The sequence below is a fragment of the Varroa jacobsoni genome, unplaced genomic scaffold (assembly GCF_002532875.2).
Source record: "Varroa jacobsoni isolate VJ856 unplaced genomic scaffold, vjacob_1.0 contig03900, whole genome shotgun sequence".
In the NCBI taxonomy this organism is placed as follows: Eukaryota; Metazoa; Arthropoda; class Arachnida; order Mesostigmata; family Varroidae; genus Varroa; species Varroa jacobsoni.
The window spans coordinates 1-22,135 of NW_019215119.1; the positions used below are offsets into that span (position 1 = coordinate 1).

At 39.5% G+C, this 22,135-nt stretch overlaps 2 long non-coding RNA genes across 4 annotated transcripts; one reads left to right on the plus strand and one right to left on the minus strand.

Annotated features, from left to right (window-relative positions):
* The first annotated feature begins 36 nt into the window (after positions 1-36).
* On the plus strand, positions 37-6,150 carry LOC147751791 (uncharacterized). Its single transcript, XR_015315895.1, has 3 exons — positions 37-173; positions 3,756-3,858; positions 5,309-6,150. It is a non-coding gene; the product is annotated as an uncharacterized LOC147751791 (long non-coding RNA).
* A 4,445-nt stretch (positions 6,151-10,595) lies between these two features.
* LOC111272936 (uncharacterized) lies at positions 10,596-21,308 on the minus strand. 3 transcript variants are annotated; one of them, XR_015315896.1, is made up of 6 exons: positions 21,028-21,308; positions 20,602-20,745; positions 18,355-19,043; positions 15,514-17,272; positions 14,956-15,107; positions 10,596-10,771 (listed from the first exon to the last, which is right to left on the minus strand). It is a non-coding gene; the product is annotated as an uncharacterized LOC111272936 (long non-coding RNA). The 3 variants fall into 3 exon arrangements; XR_002687790.2 differs by having other exon boundaries at positions 20,602-21,308; XR_002687789.2 differs by lacking the exons at positions 20,602-20,745; positions 21,028-21,308 and adding an exon at positions 19,508-20,584.
* Positions 21,309-22,135: the final 827 nt, after the last annotated feature.

Below are 22,135 nucleotides of genomic sequence, written 5' to 3' on the forward strand. Positions count from 1 at the left end.
ATATATAGAAGCGCTGAGAGGTGCAGCACTGTGCTATAAAATCTTTAGTTCGTGTTTTTCTATCGGTAGCTTAAAATGACGATATTCGGGAAAATTGTGGACCTCGATAGAGTAGCGATGTAGAGGCGGTAAGACGCGCGAAGGGGAATAACAGCCCAGGTGTCCCAGTTTCCGTGAGTAAAACCGTTCATTTCACAATAGATTATCATATGAGTTTGAACAAGGCATGAAACATATAATGCATAATTGTCGTCTGAATGCCTCGCGACTATTTACAACTGTCTCAAAATAAAACAAAAGGTCTGAATAGATAATAGAAACGAAAACGGAAATAATAGGGCAGATCTAAATGTTTACTTTTAAACGAATTAGCGGACGACTACTTCGTTCTATTGCATTTCGTCTGCTTAGTGACAAACAATAGCGAACAGTTTGCTACTACGAAATGTTGGCTGGATGGAAAAAGGCTTGTCGTACCCTACGACCATAACAATCAGTTACGCGAGAGAGGTAAATTAATAGGAAACAAAAGACCGCCAATTGAGAGTTGTAGAACGGTAGAATCATGCTATATATAGGACAGTTGTACGATACCAATACTATTTCATTCGAGAATGTTCTAGTAAATTCTATAAACATTGCTAAGCAGATCGCGAGAATTCGGCGGCCCGTTAGTCGAGAGTAGATCAATAGCGCCTTCATATTATTCGAATTACTTCGATGTGTCGATTGGCGCGCCTGGTAATCCCAAAACACGTGGGGAGGTACATTGATCTGACACTGAAACAGTCAGGATTTGTGAGCTGTACAAATAGCAATCTCACTCCAGGCGGAGCTAATGGCAGGAAACGTCCTGACAGAAACAGCTTTCCAGCAAAGACTAGGTCCAGCCGTATCGAACCGATTAAGCGTATGCCTTAACAATTTTATTGGGACGAAGTTATTCGTCATTAGAACAGTGGCCACAGGTTTAGAATAAACCTAGACTAGAATAGTCACAAAACTCAATTAAAAGGTCGCTAATTTTGTTGTAATGATGCTAGATTTTAGAAGTTGCATTGCACCATATAGGACTTTTTTATAAAAAAGAAAAACACATAGTAGTCAATAATGGAGACAGCCAATCAATGGGGTGGACGTCCTACGGGACTTCAGCGACACTATAAGGACAACAAATCCCGCTCTCCAGCTGGCGTTCTTTCTTCTGTGCAGGTCAAAGCACAATTTACGGTGTTTCTTCTTAGTACAGTTGAGGTATCCTTAATCTTCGTACGATTACTTTATAAAACAATGTGTGAAGTGCCTTGTTTCGAACGCCACGGCCTTTTCGAACTTCGCTGGTAGACGCTTGATTTCTAACGAAAAATTGACCTAATTTTTATACTAATTCTTTAGATCCTCGTTCTCCGATTCGCTCGAAGGTATATGTGAATCGTGGCGTACTGCTTTGATTACGAACCAGACGAAACATAATTAATTGAAACTAGGTCGGGCAAGTAAACCTGTAGCAGGATAATTTGTTAGGCAAACTCGTTTTTTCGTTAAGTTCATGTCGATAATCTAACAACGCTAATGGTTGCGTTGACAGAAATAGTTCCACTTTAGCTTTTTGACAATTTCGTGCAGTTAATGGAACCTTTGCATGGCTTGTTGTCGATGACGGTTAATGGTGACTATCTCTTTAAATTTGAATGCCTATTAAGGATGAATTTCTCCATATGCCAAGTGCACTATGGCGGCAGCGGCCAGTCTGGATTCCTCTAGCTCTCGATCAACTCTCTTATTCAATACATTAGCGTTAAATTTTTTTGGTGGCCATTTACCCTAACGGCTGCTAGATCGGAGTCTTCGGAACTATGGTTCTATACCTGCACATTTCTGAATAGACGGTATTTGAAGGCAACTTAGTGGTTGCAACAGCACTTTCCTTTAAATTTTCACTCGATTGGTTCGACTACACATTTCGATCCGACAATGGCTCTTTAAACGCTTCTACATTAGCAATAAATGAAGGTAATTTACGTCGTAAAAAGACGAGAATTTTGTCGATGGACGCCTTCGGTACCGGGTCGTATCACATATTCAGAGATCTTCCTGCACATACATGAGTGGCAAAATTGATCTAACAAATTCGTATTTCTAAGTAGAAAATAAAACCAGCTTGAATTTGCTTCGTGTCAATTTATATAAATTGAAACGACTTTACGTAATTTGCCCCGCTATCCAAAAATTTATATTCTTCTGTGTATCTGGATGCTTCTACATGAAGAGGAGAACCTGCGGAGGCCTTCTCATCAGTCACGTGTACACAACTGTAGGGGCAGGTTGACAATGCGTTTCCCCTTCGAGCGCTATATTGGCGCTATTGTTGCGGCCGTTGTCGGTGAGGTTCGGCCCAGTGGAACGTCGTCCGCTTGCTTGGCACCATCGCTAAGAGGTGACAGGGCATCTTTCAGTCAGATGCTGCTGATTCGCAGGACGTTTTTTCGTCCTGCTCCTGCTGACAGCAACGATGATAACGCGTCCAGAGGTAGTGGCAGGTCTCGCCTTAAGCGCTTTGATTCTTCAGAGTGACCTTCCTTCCTGTTGGCATCTGGCCAGACGCTCTCTAAACAACAGCGAAGGAAATATTTTGCTGAAGTAGCGTTAGAGAACTCTGCCAAATAGTTTGTTCCTTCTCAGAGAGGGTTCGTGTGTACGGATCATGGATTATGAAATTTAAAAATGTTTTGTTTACCCTTAATGAACACACAACACACATATAGGAGCAGAAACGTTTCGGCCGATAATATGCCAGGCGAACGATCTATTGCGGTGTACCTAAATAGACGATGACATATACCAATGACTTAAACCGGAAAACATCGTGCTACCGAGCCAGCGTTGGTGTACCTGCATACGTGATATATTAAGCAGGCACAGAGTATGTTGGCTGAATCTGTGTTTGTAAGACAAAATTTCGATTATTGATTGGGAACAGAGACTGTTAAATTTACTTAAAGCGATAAGTGAGAATAACCGTTGCCTCTGTAAAGAAGTGTTCTCTGAACATTTCACTAAACAAGAACGTAACAGGTATCCATGTATTTTGGCTTTCGAATGAATTTGTTGCGTCAGCATTTGCCGAATTGTTTTGGTTAAGGAAACGACTGTCATGGTTGGAAAGCGGACTGTTTATAGAGTATCTGCCTTCTAAGTTTCGTCCTTTATATTTTTCGTAGCCAGCATATGTATCGGGTATATGATAGCTATTGAATTTAACTTTTTCGCTGAATCTGACGAAGCTAGGTTTTTTTTTTATTATAATGTGAAATCTATTAGTGGTCTATTCTTCATCCCGTTAATTGTGATAAGGTAATTAAGCTTTACCCCTGGGGTGAGTGTTTAATTTTACATGAGTATCATTTGACCTCATCGTCTAAAAGGCTATTTAAGATCTATAGGTTTGAATAATTTTAGTCTATTTAGACTATACTAGATATTTACTAAACTAACATCATGTAACATTCTTGATGCAAAGAAGTGCGAGACTTCGATGTGCTTCTTGTGCTTATAATCCAGTATCATCTCAGCAGCGTGAAGAAAACGTGTTGTTATGGTAATTTCAAAACAGAAAATTCTATTATTTTGAGTTAGGCATAAATCAACAAAAAATTTTCTATATTTTAAAATAATGTTACTACAATAAAAATGTACCATTTTGATCGATGGCCTTTTGTCATTTTTCTAGTAACACCACAATCCCATCTCTGTAGGACCTTTCAGATTTTTGGGCGAAGAATTGGACCAAGCAATTTTTGCATCTCTTCATGGAAGTCACATAACACCACTAGGGCGGTCCTGCAAAGACCGAAACAGGTAATGGTCTAATCGTCCAACTACGGGCTGGGTGGCGAATGCATTAACATTTTCCATCTAACATCTCTCGATTTTCTCCGGGTGTCTAAGGGTGTATGTGGTCCGGCAACGTGCTAGCGGAAGATGCCGCCTTTCCTGTTCCTATTTTTTTCAAGGTTTGCTATAACTTTACGGGTCGTTAACATCAGACGAAACGGTCGAATCGATCATTTTTTCAGACAGCAGCGATTAACAGGGGACAATTTTTTCCGACCTCGTGTCAGTTCGAGCTTTGCCAGAGATAGTGGAGCATATTTTTTGATACTTTTGTATTTGCACATTATCGACGTATGTGATCCAATTTTCACGAGCTCTCAAATCGCTTGACTTTGTTACGGTTTCATCGGTAGTGTTTTCTCAATGAAAATACGAACGAGTATGCTTGTGTGGTATCCAAGCGAACTTTTTGAGATTTTCGTGGCTAGCTTTCTTCAAATTAGTCAATTTGCCATATTAAGGCCACTTTTTTTTCTGCCGGTTTGGTTCAAGTCTCGCAATAATTTCCTCTATCCCTAATTAGTCGATCAGAATTATCTTTGGCCTGTTTCATCGAATAACGCGGCCTATCTTGCCTATGTCTAACACAAATTTTTTATGAGTTCGGGCAGCATTTGTGACTTTATCGTAAAAAAAAATGGTGAAATATAGCCAAACTGTCAGAAACTTCGTTCGTCTTTAAACCGCTTTATCATGTCCAAGTGAACACACCTCATTGAACAGTACCTTAAATGATATAAACGACAGCCTGCTGCGATCCATGTTGTGTAAAATACGAAACTTTGAATAGATGAATCCTCATATAAAGAACTACAAATATTATAGCCGACAGTGCTGCATCTCCATCGGTGGGTTCCAGTCCCAAGCGAAAGTATACTAAGTGTTCCGAGCAATGCATCTTGCACGCCTGCAACAACCCATTAATGTAAATGTAAACTTTGACAGATATGGCTATGAGACTTCACATTTAATTGGTGAACTTTTCTATAGAATATGTGTCAAATTCTGGGTCTATGATTGCGCCGATTATCATACGATAGGAAAAGTGCGAAAAGAATGCTGAAGAACGGGACTTCATTTAAAAAGGGCAGAGCTTCATACTTTTAGTTTCGGAGTCATACTTGCAAACTGCCTGATACCGTATTGTTGGGCGTTTTTGGGAAACGTCGTAACGTTTTCATCTATAGTTGTAGTCAAAATCGATTTGGTTTAGGTTATTAGAATATAATTATATTTCTAGGGTGTTATTGGTTCATACGATCTATGCATGTTATATTTACATATCCCATAATCTCCTTAGTTTTAATAGGCTAAAGCAATTGCTCTGCTAACTTACGCTGAATATGACCTTGCTTTTGTTTCTCATCTACTTAATTGTGGGAAATCCGTTACGGTTGTTTACCCATATAATTAGGCTGTAGGTGGCGGTGTTGCTAATGGGCGTAACAGACGCCGATGGCGACAGCAAAGAAAAGTCGCGGCCGTAAATTATAATGCACGAGGGACCGCTTACGAATCGGAAGTCGTTACTTCAGGAAAACTGCACAACCTGACCGGATAGGCCGTCAGCCCGAACTCAGCGTATCATATACAAGGGCGTCTACGTACGTTTCTACGTACTTGTTGGAACAATGCTCGTACTGTGCCGAGCAGCATAGCTTTCCTCAATATACACCGATACATATGAAATAGCTAAGACGTGAACAAAATAAATGTTCTGTTCGTGTTACGGGTATCATGTAATGGTTCGCGGCCTCGCACATATCAACCCAACAAAGCTGATAGTTAAAGAGATACGAAGGCATATGCATTAACATCTATAATCAAATACGGAGAAAGATAGAAAAAAAAACACGGATACCAATGAAAAAAGCTCTGTTCTAGAAGTGTCATTACTGACATATCCTTAGATGAAACGACTAACTCGACGGCGACAGATGGAAAAATACCGAGTCGTAAGGCTTTTAGTTGCTATGTAATCTGTTTGTTTCAAGTAAATCGCATACATCATAAAGAAAAAAAAAAGTAAAAATGATGGGTGTGTTTACGGTGAGCTAAGGAAATGCAAGATTGACCTAATATTTATTCCAAATAGCCAGCCTTGAATAAGACGTGTGTAAAGATGCCCCAGGGTTAAGCATAGGTTTCCTCCACAGGGCACAAATCTGCAGCGAAGTATTTATAGCAGAAAGTTTTGAAAACATGACGTAATTTGACTACCTTATAAAAAGCCACCATAGAAATAAAACAAAGCTTTCAGAAGCGAAAGAGGTTTTTCAATTATATTTTTTCAAATTTTATTTAACATTCTTAGTCGATTTCTCTATGTGAATAGCTCTCGGAATCACCCCTTTTAGGTGCAACATCATAGACTTGCCCCCTAGTAGAAGTTTAAGCCAGATAGGCCTTGCTAGACTTATCTGAGCAGCAGACCTATGATATGGGATGCTAACATGACAAGCGCCTATTAACCTTGGTAATAATAATAATTCTCTACATTCGTAATTTTTTTAATTCTTACTTACCTACTTGTTCGTTAAAGTCACGATACTTCGATAGACACACATCTAGGTTATGGCGTTCCTGAAAAGCGAACTCTATTTAATATCTTCACCCTGTAGTCTAACGTACAATCTAATCAAATGTCCCGCTCCCCATCGTTGCCTTATTTTTCACTCTGGTAACAGACAATGGCCTGCATTACGCAACGCTTTTAAGAATGAATTTACATAATGACGATTGGAGCACGATATTCTGTTGTAATTGAAAAAGTAAACTAACGATTAAAAAAAAACTAAGTAATAATAAACACTTGTACTTTATTACATTTTTTTAATAAACGAACTTACTATTTCATTTTATGCCCATATGCCTAAATGGTCTCTCTCGTCGATTCGAAGAGCTCCATTCGATCTGCAGCATCTCTCTATCTTTTTATTGATATTACACTTGGCAGCTGGTTAAAGCACTTACTTAACCCATTAAAGATGTAGACTTTATTCATACTTTTACTATGTCCTGCTTCAAATGAAATATTCAGATTATCAGTGCCAAACCTACGTAAAATTGTAATTAGCCAATAACGTATTTTAGAGTTCTTAGTAATCAAGCTTGGCATCGGCGGTTTGGTAAGTGAGGGTCTGTCAACTAAGTAAGTACCATATGAATACTTTAAAAGTCTAATAAAGTAATGGTCTATACAACGCATTAATCTTTAAACAAGTAATTGAGCAAATCGTAAATTTACAAGTATTAAGACAGAGCTATCTTATAGTGCTCCGTGGGTAACAAAGTTGACAGGACGCCTTGCCGGCTTCGAATTCTACATAGGCATGCTCTGTGTTTGTGTTTAGAGAATTTTAAAAAACGCGCGCCTATCTATATGTACGCTTACATTTTGCCGGCGCCTGGAACGAAGTTCACTATTCATTCCTGCGTATTTCGAGAAGCGACACCAAACTCTGTTTCTAGGAGAAGTGCCATTGATTGGACTTAGCCAGCGCACCTAAACTGGTTTAAGTTGTGTTGTTTTTTATTCTGTCCTAACAGAAATAAATCTCCAGTGTTAATAGTTTCTAAGATACGGTTTCTTTCACACTTCAGCACATTATCATATTTACAAAACTGAATAGCAATATCCGGTTTACTAAATTTGTAGATGATGTCTATTTCAGTGCGAAAACATCGAATACCACTTTTTCATTCATGTTAGCTTATTCGCCAAGTTACTGAGTAAGTTATAGGAATAAGCGCGAAAACAACTTTCTACATGGCCTGTTAGTGCCTATTTCATCTCATAGACCCTATTCTGCAATTTTCCAAAAGTCTTCCTTCCTTCTTCAAAGCTTAGCTCTTATACATATTATTTTACCTGCCCATGTTTTATTTTCTGGGCTCTTTTTTTCCGTATTTTATGGAGTAACGGCAACGAGCTTGTGGATATGACGTACGATGATTTTCAGGCTAACTTTCAAGCTGAAGAATCGTTATGGTAAAACTGTACTTTTTTTTATTTAATAAGGTTATTAATCTATATTGTGTTTTTGATGGTAAAAAAATCGTTGCATGATGTCGCCATTTTTCGCTTTAGATGACTAACAAGAAAAATTTCGCGTGTCCAAGAAAAACGGTCTCCGTTGACTTTCTATTGATGTCAGTTAGGCGGTAGACGCTTCGCCTATTTTAGCGCACTGTCTTAGTAGAAGAAAGGTAAAGAAGTTTCTTCAACAGTTGTATGCCTCCGATCCTCTTTGCACCTTCTTTTCTCTAATTTCTAATGGTTCGTTAAAACATCGTTTTGGTAACACTTTTGATCTGTTGTGAATAGACCCGATAACCCTTTTACAAGAGGTTTTGTCCATCATGAAATATTCGAGGACATGTTTTAAATACCGCCGCGTTGATATGATTCATGTATGTGCAATGACATCCTTGTTCGTTCAGCTGCGTATCAAGAGCCGTAGTGGTACCTTGTTATCCCGCCTCTAAAACCTTTCTATCGGGTTATTAACGGATCCTCCTTTGACTGCATTTAAATTCAGCCTATTCTCACCTTAATACACGAAGTCCTTTAACTCCGAAAATTTTCCAAAGATCCAGTGACGTTGTAAATTCATTATTTGCCGATGTCTAAATTGTTTTTTTGTAGAACTAGAACTTTGAATTGATTGTTTTAAAAATTCAGCGCTCGCCTAATATCGATACTGTTTCATCTGCTTCCGTCTACTGGCTGTTCAGCTTAAAACAAACTAATTAACGCTATGATTTATTCAGGGCACAAAAAGCAGGTTTTCTAGATATCTGCACACAGTTTTGACTAGTTTAGAGCAAGCTGAATACGTAATGGTTCACAGTGTAGATTAAACAATAGAAATATCAGCTGAAAATGAAGGCCCCATTGTATGTATTCTATTTTTTTTATTTGCATAAAAGGTTTAAGTGGTAAAATTATGTTTGTCCAACGTGTGTCCAGTGGCAGGCTTAGTCTTAATGGTTGGACCTAATCTCATCGAAACTGCTACTCACTAGTTCTTAATTCTTGTTTCAAAACTTACTACGCAGCGACCCAGATCTTCATTTATCAGCACTACAGGCATCAGATAGTAGCGTTATCATAGAGAATAGTACTTGTTGATTGACAAGTCCGAAAACGATTTAAATATTACTATATATCAGTTCTGGAGTGATGAACATACGAACTACGTTAATATTAATATGTTTTGAATTTTTCTCTTTATTTTTAGCTTAGGAAGATCCTCATTTAATTTCCTCAAAACCTATAATGACGAAGGTTTCACCCTATCGTGACCGGAAGCATTGAAAAATTTCGATAAAAACTTTTCCAAAATGAAGTATGGACAGATTGAGATCAACCACGTTGATCAAGTTCAACTACACATTATCTTCCGGATAAGTCTAGTTATATTTAGTTATGGCATATTGTGTTAATATAACTATAGCTGCTTCATCCTCGTTCATGGTCCACCACAGCAAGCTATGCTAAATTATTCTAATCAGTATTCCCTCTGGTCAGTGACAGGTTGACTCGTTGCATGCATTTTGATCTTCTCTGCGTAGTCGTTGGGTTTGAAATTCTATGTAAACGAAAATCTAATGTAAAGAGAGTCATAAAGATGTCGTGGAACTAATATTGAACCGCCGGCTGTTTTGTATTGTTGCATTGAACAGCTTTTTGGAACAGGAGACTGCCTTTTGAAAAATAATCATTAGATACTATAGAAATTTCAACCTACATGAGCTGAATAGGTGAACTGCTAAACGAACTGGCGTGCCACTTTCGAGACGTTTATTTATTAGTTTTTTTTTCTTCGTAAATCGATCCATGTTATTCTGCTATGGCTTCACGAAGTTGATTACCTCGATGATTTTCCTAAACTCGTACAGCCGTAGTCTTTGGAGAATAAATACGACCTTCGCATAGCCCGAGTTGTACGAAGGTGTCTCATGGGTAACATGTTTTAAAATTTCTTGATCTCTGCCTGATAGAGATGTAGAGGTTATGTAATATATAGCAAATGAGTTAGAGTTTAGCCCCTTACGCATCCCGTTTGAGTAATAGGCCTTATTACCTTTAGTGAACATTTTGAAACTTGCGCTTCAGAACTCTTGCCACGTGAATTAACTACTTGGCTGAACTCTTCAATATCTGTTATCCTTGATGATGCTCAATAGAGAGTCCACTCAGCCAGAATGGGAAACAATTACCTCACCGCTGCGCTGCTATATGATCACACTTTCGTATCAGTATGTGAGTCACTCATTAATAGCTCTCACTGGCAGCATTATTCTTTCACGAAATAATTCTTGATTGTATTACGTGCTTCACCATACTTCATTCATATATGCTTCACTATTCTTATTCCATATAGACATGCTCTTTAGCGTAATAACTTTAGACCGAATTTATTTGGTCACTTTTTGGTTGTTTTTGTGCAAATTTGACCCTGATCATCTGTCGTCAATCGAGAAAAATGCTCCGTTGAAAACACAAGATGGATGAGAACAAATAGAAGATTACCAAGTTGGGTCCTTTTCCATTCAGTTCACTTTCTTAGATTACATATTTCACCGCTTTCTTGTTTTCTTTTTTAAATAAGTAAATGCCAGATAGAAATAGGGAAGCGGCAAAAAAAAAACAGTTGCGGGAGTTATTGGAGAGGTTCCGTTAGAATAAATTTATTTTTGAAAGTGTTTCCAACATTGAGGTATAAGATTTGAAATGACCGCCTCTTTGCTGCACAGCGCCACATCGTATAATAAAAAGCATCAAATGAGCGATACTACAGTACAGTCGGTCCGTATTGAAGCAGAATTCGACATCGCGCCTCGTACCATGGCCAAGCTCCACCAATCACAGCTGCAAATTGGTCCCTTTTAGTCGTGGATTAAGATGAATGTTTCTATACAGGGCTATCGTTCAATCAAAGGCTAAAGTTCAAAATGAAAGCGTCGCTTTAGGCGACCGACAACAGGTTGCGAACTTTAACTAATTCACTAGTACAGTCATTGTTGTATCAACGTTTATATTATGTTTCTTTTATATAATGTAGGTATTGTGCATAATAGCAATATGTTCAAAACAGGCTTTGTATCAATATGAGTATAATCTCTGCAATATGTCTTCTGTTAGTGACAGTTATGAGATATCACACTGCTATGAGTGATTATCGTTGTCTAGAACGCGATCTTTTCTATCTCGACACTGTTAACTATGGTTTTCCCAATTTCCCCTCTATAGTTACCTTCGCAGGTGAACGCACCATTCAAAATGATTTTAGGCTGTAAATTATTTGGAAGTCTTTCTTCCAAATAGCAAGAGCCTTAATAGGTACTTGATAAACCTAAACTTGGGTCAATGGACGTTGTTATGTGAATGAATTATTAGAAATAATAATAAAGACGTCCAATGTGTTATGGAATAGTTCTATAAGAAGCATTTTATCGAAAGTTATTTATACCAAGTTTAAGTTCAAGGTTGTTGAACAATTTTTCACATTAAAAGGTGTTTTCTATAAAGCGTTCAAGCCGCGGCATGCAGCGTAGGCAAGAAAGAATAATTTCCATATTCAAGTAAATATAAAGCAATGTTAAAACAAATAAATCATGAAGTATATAATCTTTGATCTACTAGACCTTTAACACCTCTACAGTGACGTGGTGGAAGCTATGTTCCGTCATGATCTAAACGCACCAGCTGCCTAGATAAACACAGTAACTGAACATATACATTTAAGGTACACGAGAAGAGTTTATTTTCCGACCTCATTTTACGAAATTTAGTTATTTTTACATGAGGCCACATTTTCATGAAGGATCACGGCAGACTGTACCTTGATTAGAATAAAATACCAAACAAATCAAGAGGCTTGAAAAGATCGAAACATCTGCCAGTTTTCTTCTATATTTATATATATATATATATATATATATATATATATATAACAAAGATACTAAGAGAATGTAATGAGTATCTATGTGATAGCGCTAAGCTCATGCGACTGAGTGATCCACTGAATAACAACGTATAAACGTTATATTACTGAAGATATTATAAAGTAATTAAGCGACCTCACAATCGGAAAACCGAAGCAATATCCTTTAATGCCGCTTCCGGAAAATCAAAACCTTACGCGCCACTCGGGCTTCATTTTAGGTAACAACGACTCAAATGCTGATGATGATAGTTCTATTGTAGGGACTGAGCTCATACAATAGCCCAAACTCATTCTTTCTATTACAGCTTATGATTTAATCAATTCCGTCTGCGACTTGTCATACACTATTTAATAAGAAAGACAACTAGGACAGAATATCCACATCATTAATTTACCAAAATCACGAAAATTCATTAGCCAATCTTAGCCAACTAAAAGGCACAAAAAGTATTGCTAAGTCCCTGAAATATAAACACACATCTACACCTTCTATTTTCTATTAAAAAAACAATATTTTATGTTGATCGTGTGTTGTTTTTCACTTCTCGACCTCGTTCTATTATACCTACGTCGTTACTACGTAGCTCCCTATGTATTTCTCAATGTATCTGATTCCCGCGAACTCTTTTTCTTCATCCACAAGGAAGAATGAAGATGCTGCAGAGTAAAAAAAGCAAAAATCGATTTTCCCACAAGCCAATTCGTGAGATAGGGACGAATGTGCGACAGAACTCGGCTTCGTATCGATTTTCCCCTACTATGGAGCAACTCAAACCTGATTTGGTTCTATGCGCTTGTGTCGGCCGTGATTCAAGCGAGACATCTGCAAGGCCTTGGTGTCGACACTGGAGCTCTACTTGACGACTGGATACTCATGAGCCTAGTAAGCCGATTCTTGGTTTATGTATGGCTTTTAGCTGTCCTCGTCTTTCTAACCCGAAGCAGCGCGCTTCGTGCCTGGCTCACTGGTCAAAGTGGAGGACGGTGCCGCTCTTCGTGCCGCCGACGAGTTTATCTAGATTAACGCCATTTGGAGAAGGGGCCGAGGGACAACGAAGAGACCCAAGTAATGCCTGTGAAATTGAGTCTTCTTCCGCGTGCGACCTCTAACAACCAGCGTCGAGATTTCAAAGAAAAAAATCGACCTTTAGCAACACCACACGAACCGCTCGGAACGGCACTAGTATTCTTCGTAAGATTCATGCAGAGAACAGCAGGTGATCTCGGTATGCGGGCGTTATACTAGGCTGTTACAAGAAGATGTAGAATAGATACGAGAGCAGCTACTGCTACAAGCTAATACTCTTCATTATGAACAATCGATGGATAAAGCGCACTAAAACCTCAAAAAGTCTCTGACGGAAAAATTTCTCCATGGCAGAAAAATACGAATTCTATTCGTATTGGCTTGCTCGTTACTGCGTTGTGTATGAGCGAAACTCAAGCAGTCTTTACGTAACAGCAGCAACTCAAAGCCTTGCCCCTGCTCTCGAAATAAGCGGATTTTGTTGTTTTTTTGCAGTCTGCCTATTCTATCGTATTATCACTAATCTATTAGAGGAAATCGTAACTACAAACAGGAATCAAGGAAATCCTCCAATGAAACTAAATAAGCGGAAAAACGGGAAGCACTGACCCGCAAATGGAGATTAGTGCGGCCTTTTCTTCCTCACACATGGACAATTGTGTGTATTGCTGCATGGGTTTCATGATATTTTTCGACTGCATACTCAGTTAGGTGTCAGTTAGGTCTTCTTGGACAATTAAAGATTTTTCGTATCCCATGCAAGCTTTCCCCTAATCTAACATGTAACTTGAAAAAATTTCGAACTTAGCGGCGTAAATATTCATTGAGCAAAAGAGATTGACATATAGAAATCCAATATAAAAACGATACATATTTCAGTTTCAGATCACCTAGTAAGTTACGAATTGTACCAATACATAGCTACTTCGAATACTAAACGCTCGTTACGCCCGATCACGAACCCAGAACGCTTCGTCTTCTACGCCTATTTCGAGAACGGATTAATAGAAGCTGTCATAGACGGATCGAAATATTTGGCCTTTGACATGTATAATGAGCGTGTGTCAGGTCTCGCATACGGTTACACCACTAAAAAGGAGATTTTTAAATATTTATTCTATCATAGTGATTATTAAAGCAGCGATTCATGGAATATTTATGGCCGTATCCTGTCATCCTCTCTATCCTTTAGATAAAACCAAATCTGCAAACGATATCATGGTCGAGACGCCATCTAAATCCTTCTCCGTTAAGTATTTCAACCAAAAGCAAGCTCTAAATTGCTTTTCGTTTCGTAATATTTCTGCATGAGTTTTCATCAAAATTTCAGACAATACGAATGGCTAGTAACTTTTGTTAGGTTGAACCTACTTCTCAAAATATGGTTCTGTTTACCAGTATGGAATTATATGATAAGTTAGAGATATTTCACTTGATCTCTAACTCTGAATCCTTAGTATTCTGTTACCATTAGCTCTGTTTGGCTATCCAGTCTACAGTTCGCTCAGTTCAGCTGATATCTATAGTAATGATTTATATTACTATAGTTTTAGTCGGCATAAAACAAGCGTGCTTCATAACGTATAATCATTGACTTTGTTTACAAATTTGCAGGTCTGAGATAGCGCCAAGATGCAGCTGGCCAACCGTTGGTATGCTCTGTCAGGATTCCTCTGCAATTTCTAATGGCAGGTCCCAACACCTCGATAGCCTTAGTATATTTCCTCTATCTAAAATAACCAAAGTGCATTCAGTACAATTAACGATACAAATCCTAGAAGTAGCAATTTCTCTAAGCTCAGCGGTGGTTTTCGATAAACTTCTGAAACATCTAGTAACGAGCAAAGTCCAACCTGCATAACGGAGCCACGTCAAGGCTTCGAGTTTTAAGGAGAATAGGCGTTTTTCTAGGCTAAAAATATACATCTTCAAAATAGGCTAAAAATATCATATATTGCATTACGCACTTTTTGTCAAATTATTTCATTGCCATATATTTAATCTAGCTTACGGCAGTATGGATCGGATTTTTCCCATCATTTCCTTTGCCTTACGATTTGGCTTAGCATGGTAGCGTACCCCTCTCGAAATGAGTCGTTTCCGGCGTCGTCGAGATGACCGGAGGTGGTCATTACTTTTCACATCCACTCCTTAAGGCCCCGCCGTAATGTGTGTGTGGGGGGGAGGGGGGGGGGTCACCGCTGAGGGGCTAACTTGCACTGTGTGGGTTCCTATTACAGAAGAGAAAGCAGACAATTGAGCTCAATGTTTTAGTTATTCTACATTAGCACAGGACGTTGTTTATCACATGCTTTCACATATGCGAGTCTTTATTTGAAGTAAAACTATTAATGCACAGACCTTGTAACCGAAAGAGTATAGGAAATACATATCATAAAAACTTAGAAAAGTCAATGATTGATTGCTTGTGTATGTCTACTGTAACCATCGTTGAAAAACTTGGTTACAATATATGGAACGGCTTAGATACATTAATGTCTCCCATTTCTCTTATTATACTTATATATTTGTCCATTTCGCTCTGTTCTAATAGTGATTCGATGTTATTGTACTATTCTATCCACAGCATAGATTGGATTACATATGTAATAAAATAAAAAAAAATTTTAAACGTACCAAATTCTCTTACAACAGGACAGATCTGCAAATACAGGCTTGCCCGTATTATAGGACATAGGGAGTACCAATCTGAAAAAACTCCAGGCATAAGCATGTACAATTCGTAGCTATTAATCCGTGGCAAAGTTGAGACTGATACTTGTTGCTTTTTCCTACACTTTACAATTTATGGCAAAAGTCACGACTAAAAGTAATTTTAGCTTTTACTTAACAAAACAGCAGCAAATTCTGGCGATACATTTAATTACAATATAGTTGTCGTCGCTCCCTGTGACCTGCTCCCACTTATCAATCAATTCTTTCGAGTGATCTTTTAACTAGACATTGAGATTCTCCGATATATTGAATGTACGGTTACCAATTTAACTTTCCAGTGAACGGAAAATGTAACAGTTTGCCACAGATTGTCCGCGGAATATAATGGATATAAAACGAGCTTCTACTCAAGCTCTTGCAGGACAGCTTTGCGGCGTGGAATTGTCAGGAAATAGGATGGCTTTGCCTTGTCCATCGGGTGTCTTCTGCTGTTTTGGCTCGTTTATTCAATGACACTGAGCCATCTACAGATCCTCGTTGAGCGTCTTATTCTCCTCAAGTATTTCCTAAAGCACAAGATCCTTCCGGTTCCCTTCAACGCAAATTGTCGCTTTTTTGTATTTGGGGCTGAGCATTTATATCTAAGCTAGTCATCCTTTTCTCTGATTTATATCGACTACTTTTTGCCACTAGTGACAATTCTGTATAGATTTTCTCGCTGCATGTAATTCGGTGCCGCATAAGACATTAGAAGCTGACAAGAAGCACCATTTCTACGTGACGTTCCGTCTGTTCAGCGTTATCCAACCTTCTAGTTTATCGAACAAATACCATAGATCTAATCTACAGCCTGCTTGAAATTGTCTTCCTGTAATCGATCCTCAGATGGCCGGTTGAGGCGTAGAGCACCCCCAACTATAAAATGCCATTCTTCAGTCAGTTCTAAGCAATCCTTCCAATTATCAAGTCGTCGTTGTACACGACGCAAATCTTCCACGCTGCCTCGACAAAAGGCAAGCAGAGTAGTTAAATAGAATAGGTTTGTTTCACTTGAGATCTGTACGCTTGACATGAAATTCTGTGTACTACGCAATGAAACCACAGTGAACTTTTAGAAAAAAGAAAGCACGCTCGAATGGCGTATAAAAAAAAAACAATAAATAATGAGGCGGTTAAAGAGAAAGGGAACATTAATGGGGAGCCGAAAGAACCTATAATAAGTTTGATAGGGAACTGGTGTTATGGTGATGAAGCGGATTGGACTGGCCTTATGTGGATCGTGTGTGTAAGAACGATAGATCAGGCTACATAGGCAACGTAACCTGATACACAAAAAAGGCCATTATACTAGATTTGTCATAAGAGAGGCAACTTTCGCATAGAGATTCACATTCATGTATTAATAGGAGAGCAAATACGACTTTATTTTGTCATGGAAATCCGACCCAATGTTATCATTTTACATTTGCCACAACCCATCCATTACAAGGCTAGTCTCCAAAAGGTTTTGTCTTCAATTTGAAGGAAGGTATGACTGTTCCTGCCAACTAACTTCAGTGCTACGTGTCACTTAATAAGTTCACCGATTAAAGCACGTCTTTACAGGAAACCACTTAATGCTGAAGGTCCGCCAGAAAGTTCATTATCTGTGACATCGAAATGGCAGTTTATAAAGCGGTTGGGTAGGACTTTCCGCCAGTCTGCAACGTCATGAAGATACCTATAAAACACCGAAAGACGCGTATTTTTAGACAGAATATCATGCGTAGAATTACGTCGAGAATTACGTCCGGTTTATCATAATTTCAACACTGTTTATTTTAAAAAAAACGAAACTAAAAGAGATCCTATCGATAAAATCGGCCTTCCCAGCAACGGGCTTGAACATTCCCAGGTGCGGTTAGTACATCCTCATCTCGTATGTTCATTTTCATGCAAGCAAACATTGCGGCAATGAAAGCTTGCGATGTCATGTCCCGTCACGCATCTTCAGTAATGACCCTGCGTGACGGCTAATAACGGTCCGTTATTAGATAGTAATTCAATTTTCCTAGATCAACATATAATTGCGCTCGTTCTTCCGATTTATTCGTAGACGCGTTTACGTGAAACAAAGTAGGTGCTCTTGTTCTGAGTGAATATATGGTATATTAGCATTATGTGATAGGTCATCGTTTATACCCTTATACGACGAGTAAATTGTACCTAAAACTCGAAGTATGATGAACAAGGTTTCATTGCGAAAAAAAAAAAGGTTCCAATATTATTATTCATTTCAAGGTATAGCATTTCTAGCAGGTATATCGATAGCAACAAAACACGATATCGAATCATACCACTCTACAAAAAAGATCTTCCTTCAAACTTTGTCCCATCTAATGGTTCGGTAGTTTGGTCTATATTAACTTCTACAGTTTCCAGTTATAGAGACGGAGGGCAAAGCTACGTTTTATTTCTTCTGCCTACCCAACATCGGTTTGAAAAGAGACGGCGTGAGGGATGTTACGAATAAATTCGCTTTGAGCTTCCATCGTAACTACGGCACCCACCGGGCATCTCGCCCCTACGTTGAAAGCAACTGAACGAACTAACGAACGACCAGCATTTCAGGTGCTGACGAGGCGGCGGAGCTAACATCTTTTAATACCGCTCCTATGCAACAACTCCTGACCGTTTACCCATGCGACCTCTTGACTTATTGCCGTGGACCTGGCCGGTTATGTGACACGATGTTGGTCCTTGCTAGCGCCAGGGTGAGGCGACGATGGCAAAAACCAACAACATGTCGCCCCCCATACTTACCCTCTTACTCATTTGCTTTCCTTCTATTCGATGAAAAGCCCCACTCGCCGGTAATTCGTCCCCGACCGATCCCCTTCACGCAGCGACCACTGCAGGGTCACACCGAACGGAAATGCTCAGCAGCTGTTGCGTATTCTGCTAGGCAAGCAGGGACAGCATAAACAGGTGCTGCTTCTTTAGCCAGGAACAGCAGAGGAAAGACAGCGGCGATCCTGAAATCCCACTGAGAGCGGGCAGCATGGTCCTATTAAAACGTATCAGGAGAAACGAACGATATGGCGCGTGGGAAGGTATCGCAGTGTTGGGGCCTAAAACGGTGGCATATGACTAAATGAACGGGACATCTATCGTAACGGACATGGCGGTTTCCTAATGAACTTATGGGACTCAGTGGTTCAGAACTCAAAGGAATGTTATTGGCTATTTCAGTAAAGATCACTCTGGGTTGAAAAGGCTACCGAGCTGTGGTCAGAGTTAAATGAGAATAATCATTAATAATATTAGTAAATGGTCGAGAATACTTTATTGCACAATAGTCTAAGACAAAGTAAACATCTGTGAGAATATTAGAGAAATGTTGTAACAAAAACTATTAAATGTTCGTTATCTGGAGTGAGACGGAATACGAAACGAGCGTCGAGTTCGGACGTTGTTTTCTCAGTTCAGGTCGAATTCCTCGTTCTTGTTTCCTGCAAATAAATACGTAATTTGGCTCTGCTTTATATATAAAAAAATATTTAATGCGATCTTCCTATCTAGCCGAAGCCTAAAGTCAACGAATGTTTAAAGAACCAATGTTTAATGTAACCACATAGAGCTCAGTTTAGAACATTAAGTGGCTTATTACTGACGTTATGCTGTACCGTACATGAACTAGCAAACGTAAAAAAATATCGCTGATCGCCGCCATCTTTACTTTTATGGAATCAATTTATATTGAATCTTTTGAGCCTCCATTTCCAGCTTCTGAACCTCTGTGTATTACCAAGATAGTACATCTATACTCTAAAAGAACGCAAAATCGTTTGAGGACTATGTGAATAGTTGCAGTCATTTCAAGTCAAATAAAAAAAAAACAGTGCTGAGACCTATCTACAATAGATTCGAGTTCCTGATCCAGACTTTCTCGAAACCTTCCAGTTCTTCCACTGACCTTTGTTCGGCTAACCCGCGTTAGCGAACGAAGATCAACGCTTGAGTTCCGTAAAGGAATCGTTCGCACTGCATACCGCGTCGTGGTCTGGCAGTCGAGATGTCCTCGGAGTCGACACGATGTTCTGAGGGGAACTGGTTTCGGGTGGGGTTTGCGAAGGACCTCGAAACATTTGCATGGATTAAGGGCTCAGCGAAGCGGGACAACGCGAGGCGGCCGAATCAACCCTGAGAATAAACGCTCAAAGCTGCGAGGAGACTTGGACAAGGGAGACAAGCGGAAAGGTCGGCGTGACTAAGCAAAGTAAGATTGAAAAATATTCTTCTAGCAAGCCAGGGTGGCTTGGCGACTCATAGCGGGCCGAGAACGGTGACCGAGCAGAATGTCTGCTTAGGATTGTAGAGGGAGGTGAAAGGCGGTGGATTTGGAAATAATCAAGAACCTATCCCGGCATAGGACCTTTGTGAAGGAGCTTTGAGTAAGGGGAAATGTCGCTAGTACCGTTGAAGGAACACATATTCTGAACCGTCACGGTTCTTGCCTTTCAAGGACTTGTGTCGGTTATGTCGTATTGTATCGCTAGTCGACGATACAAACAAGCTAATTGTGGAATTTATTAATGTGGGTCTAGGTGTGGTTCTGCTTGTATGCATGGTTATGTAAATTTGTGAATTTGTAAAAAGGATCAAATAATGCTTAAGCGACACGTAACTTGCCCAATAGCGTATGGTACAAAAATATCAAACCTGTAAATCAAATAAGGTTAACCTATGATCTAAAAAGTGTTATGAGAAATTAGGAAGAAAAGCGGCACAAAAATCTGATGGTCGTAGTGAGCAATGAAAACTCAATGTCGTCTCGCAGGCAAGTTAGCTTCCCGTGAATCAAAAAAAGAGTCATGAACCGAGCGATAAATTAAGGCCTAACGAATTTTTGGTACTTGCCGTTACCTAGAGCTCTTATTAATGTACGCCATCCAATTCCACGTTGACTAAAGTAAATACTTTTACACAATACATGGGCACAGCCGGACACAATCTAGCACAATGACATAAGACTGGTCGATTTTTCCGCTGTCGTCCAATCACATTTACCTGTTGCGAGGTGCAGCACGTCGAGCTTTGCTCTTCCTTTCATATACACAAAGACGAGATATTTCGCCGGCGTCTATCTAGTGTATCTGTAGAGGGTCGATCGCTGGCGATCTGGTCTGCTTGTTGATTATACGAAACGATCATCTGGTTGACGACGCGTCCCAAGGGGATCACCACGAGCAGGAATAGTGGAAGTGGAACGTTAGGTAACTGTAGTAGCCAAGAGAAGCTGAAGGGGCGATCTGAGTCAGCTGGATCTATGAAGCTCTCGGGGCTTCGGGTTTGGGCAAAGGGGATGGGCGGAAGCACCCAGGGAAAACGGTCTACGAAAAAGGGCGCCAGGAAATGTAAGAGAGCCGCTCAACGATCGAGTGAAAGTGAGAGGGTCAGAGAGGGGGAGTTACTTTAGGCGAAGATGATATGAACCTGCTAGTGTCGACGAAAAAAGCTAGGATTCGCGGGAGGCAGCTGAAGATAGCTCGTGCTCAACCGACTCATTCCAGCGCCTAAAGACTGCAGCTCGCGTTCGGGAAGACCGGAGTATGTAAGGACGAAAAGAACGTCGATGGTTCTCTAGGCTGGGAACTGACGACTGGCAGCCAGCGCTTCTAAGAGTGGGACTAGCAAAGCTGTCCTGATTGAATAGCCCTGTTCCGTTCATCTCTGGCATTCACGAACAACGCAAGCAACGGAGCTCCTGCCACCCTGCTGCCACTTTATATGGCTACCTATAGCTATATATAGACTGAGAGTGGAACAGTGGAGCGAAAGGGAGTTATACAGCACCACCACGTTATACAATATGTCTTTTCGTAGCGACACCGTACGCTTTTATAGGAGTCGTCGAGTAGACGGGACGGACAGTCTAGCTTATATGACGGCTATCTTTTTACATCCAAACGAGCTTTATATCGTCAAGCCAGCTTGACCATATTGCATGATTTAGATGCGGAAAAGTCAATAATAAGCTTCCAAAGTATAATAATTAATATAGATAGCTATTTGGTAATCTATATTCGAGTCGGTGCGGATGATATCAATAAGACACGGAGTTAGAGTAGAAATAGGATTATTAGAAAAAAATAAGATTATTTTTTAAAGTGTTTTTTGTTTTAGATCGCCAAATTTGTTTTGTTCATGTGATTGTGCTCGCTTTCCGATTTGTGTTTTTATTTTGATGGTACTTTTTGAGTGGTCTATCTATAGCAATATATTGATTTATTCCGCAGAGAATTTATAAAACATATTCATTTTTTTTTTATTGGCTTTTAATTTTCCTTAAATTAACAGTATGATCGTGTTAATAAAGTTCACAACGCCGTATTCTGTGACAAAACGTTCGGTAAACCTTAGAGGATTACTGTGCGTCGTCTTTTAGCAAACTTTTCTTCTTTCAAAGCGCGTCAAACTTTTCAATGAATAATATTGCCATAAATATCGACTTCGCTTAAATTTCAGTTTTGCCTTTGATTTCACAAGTTGATCAACAATTCACTTTTCTAATTGGCTTATCTGTCATAGCCATGCATACCAT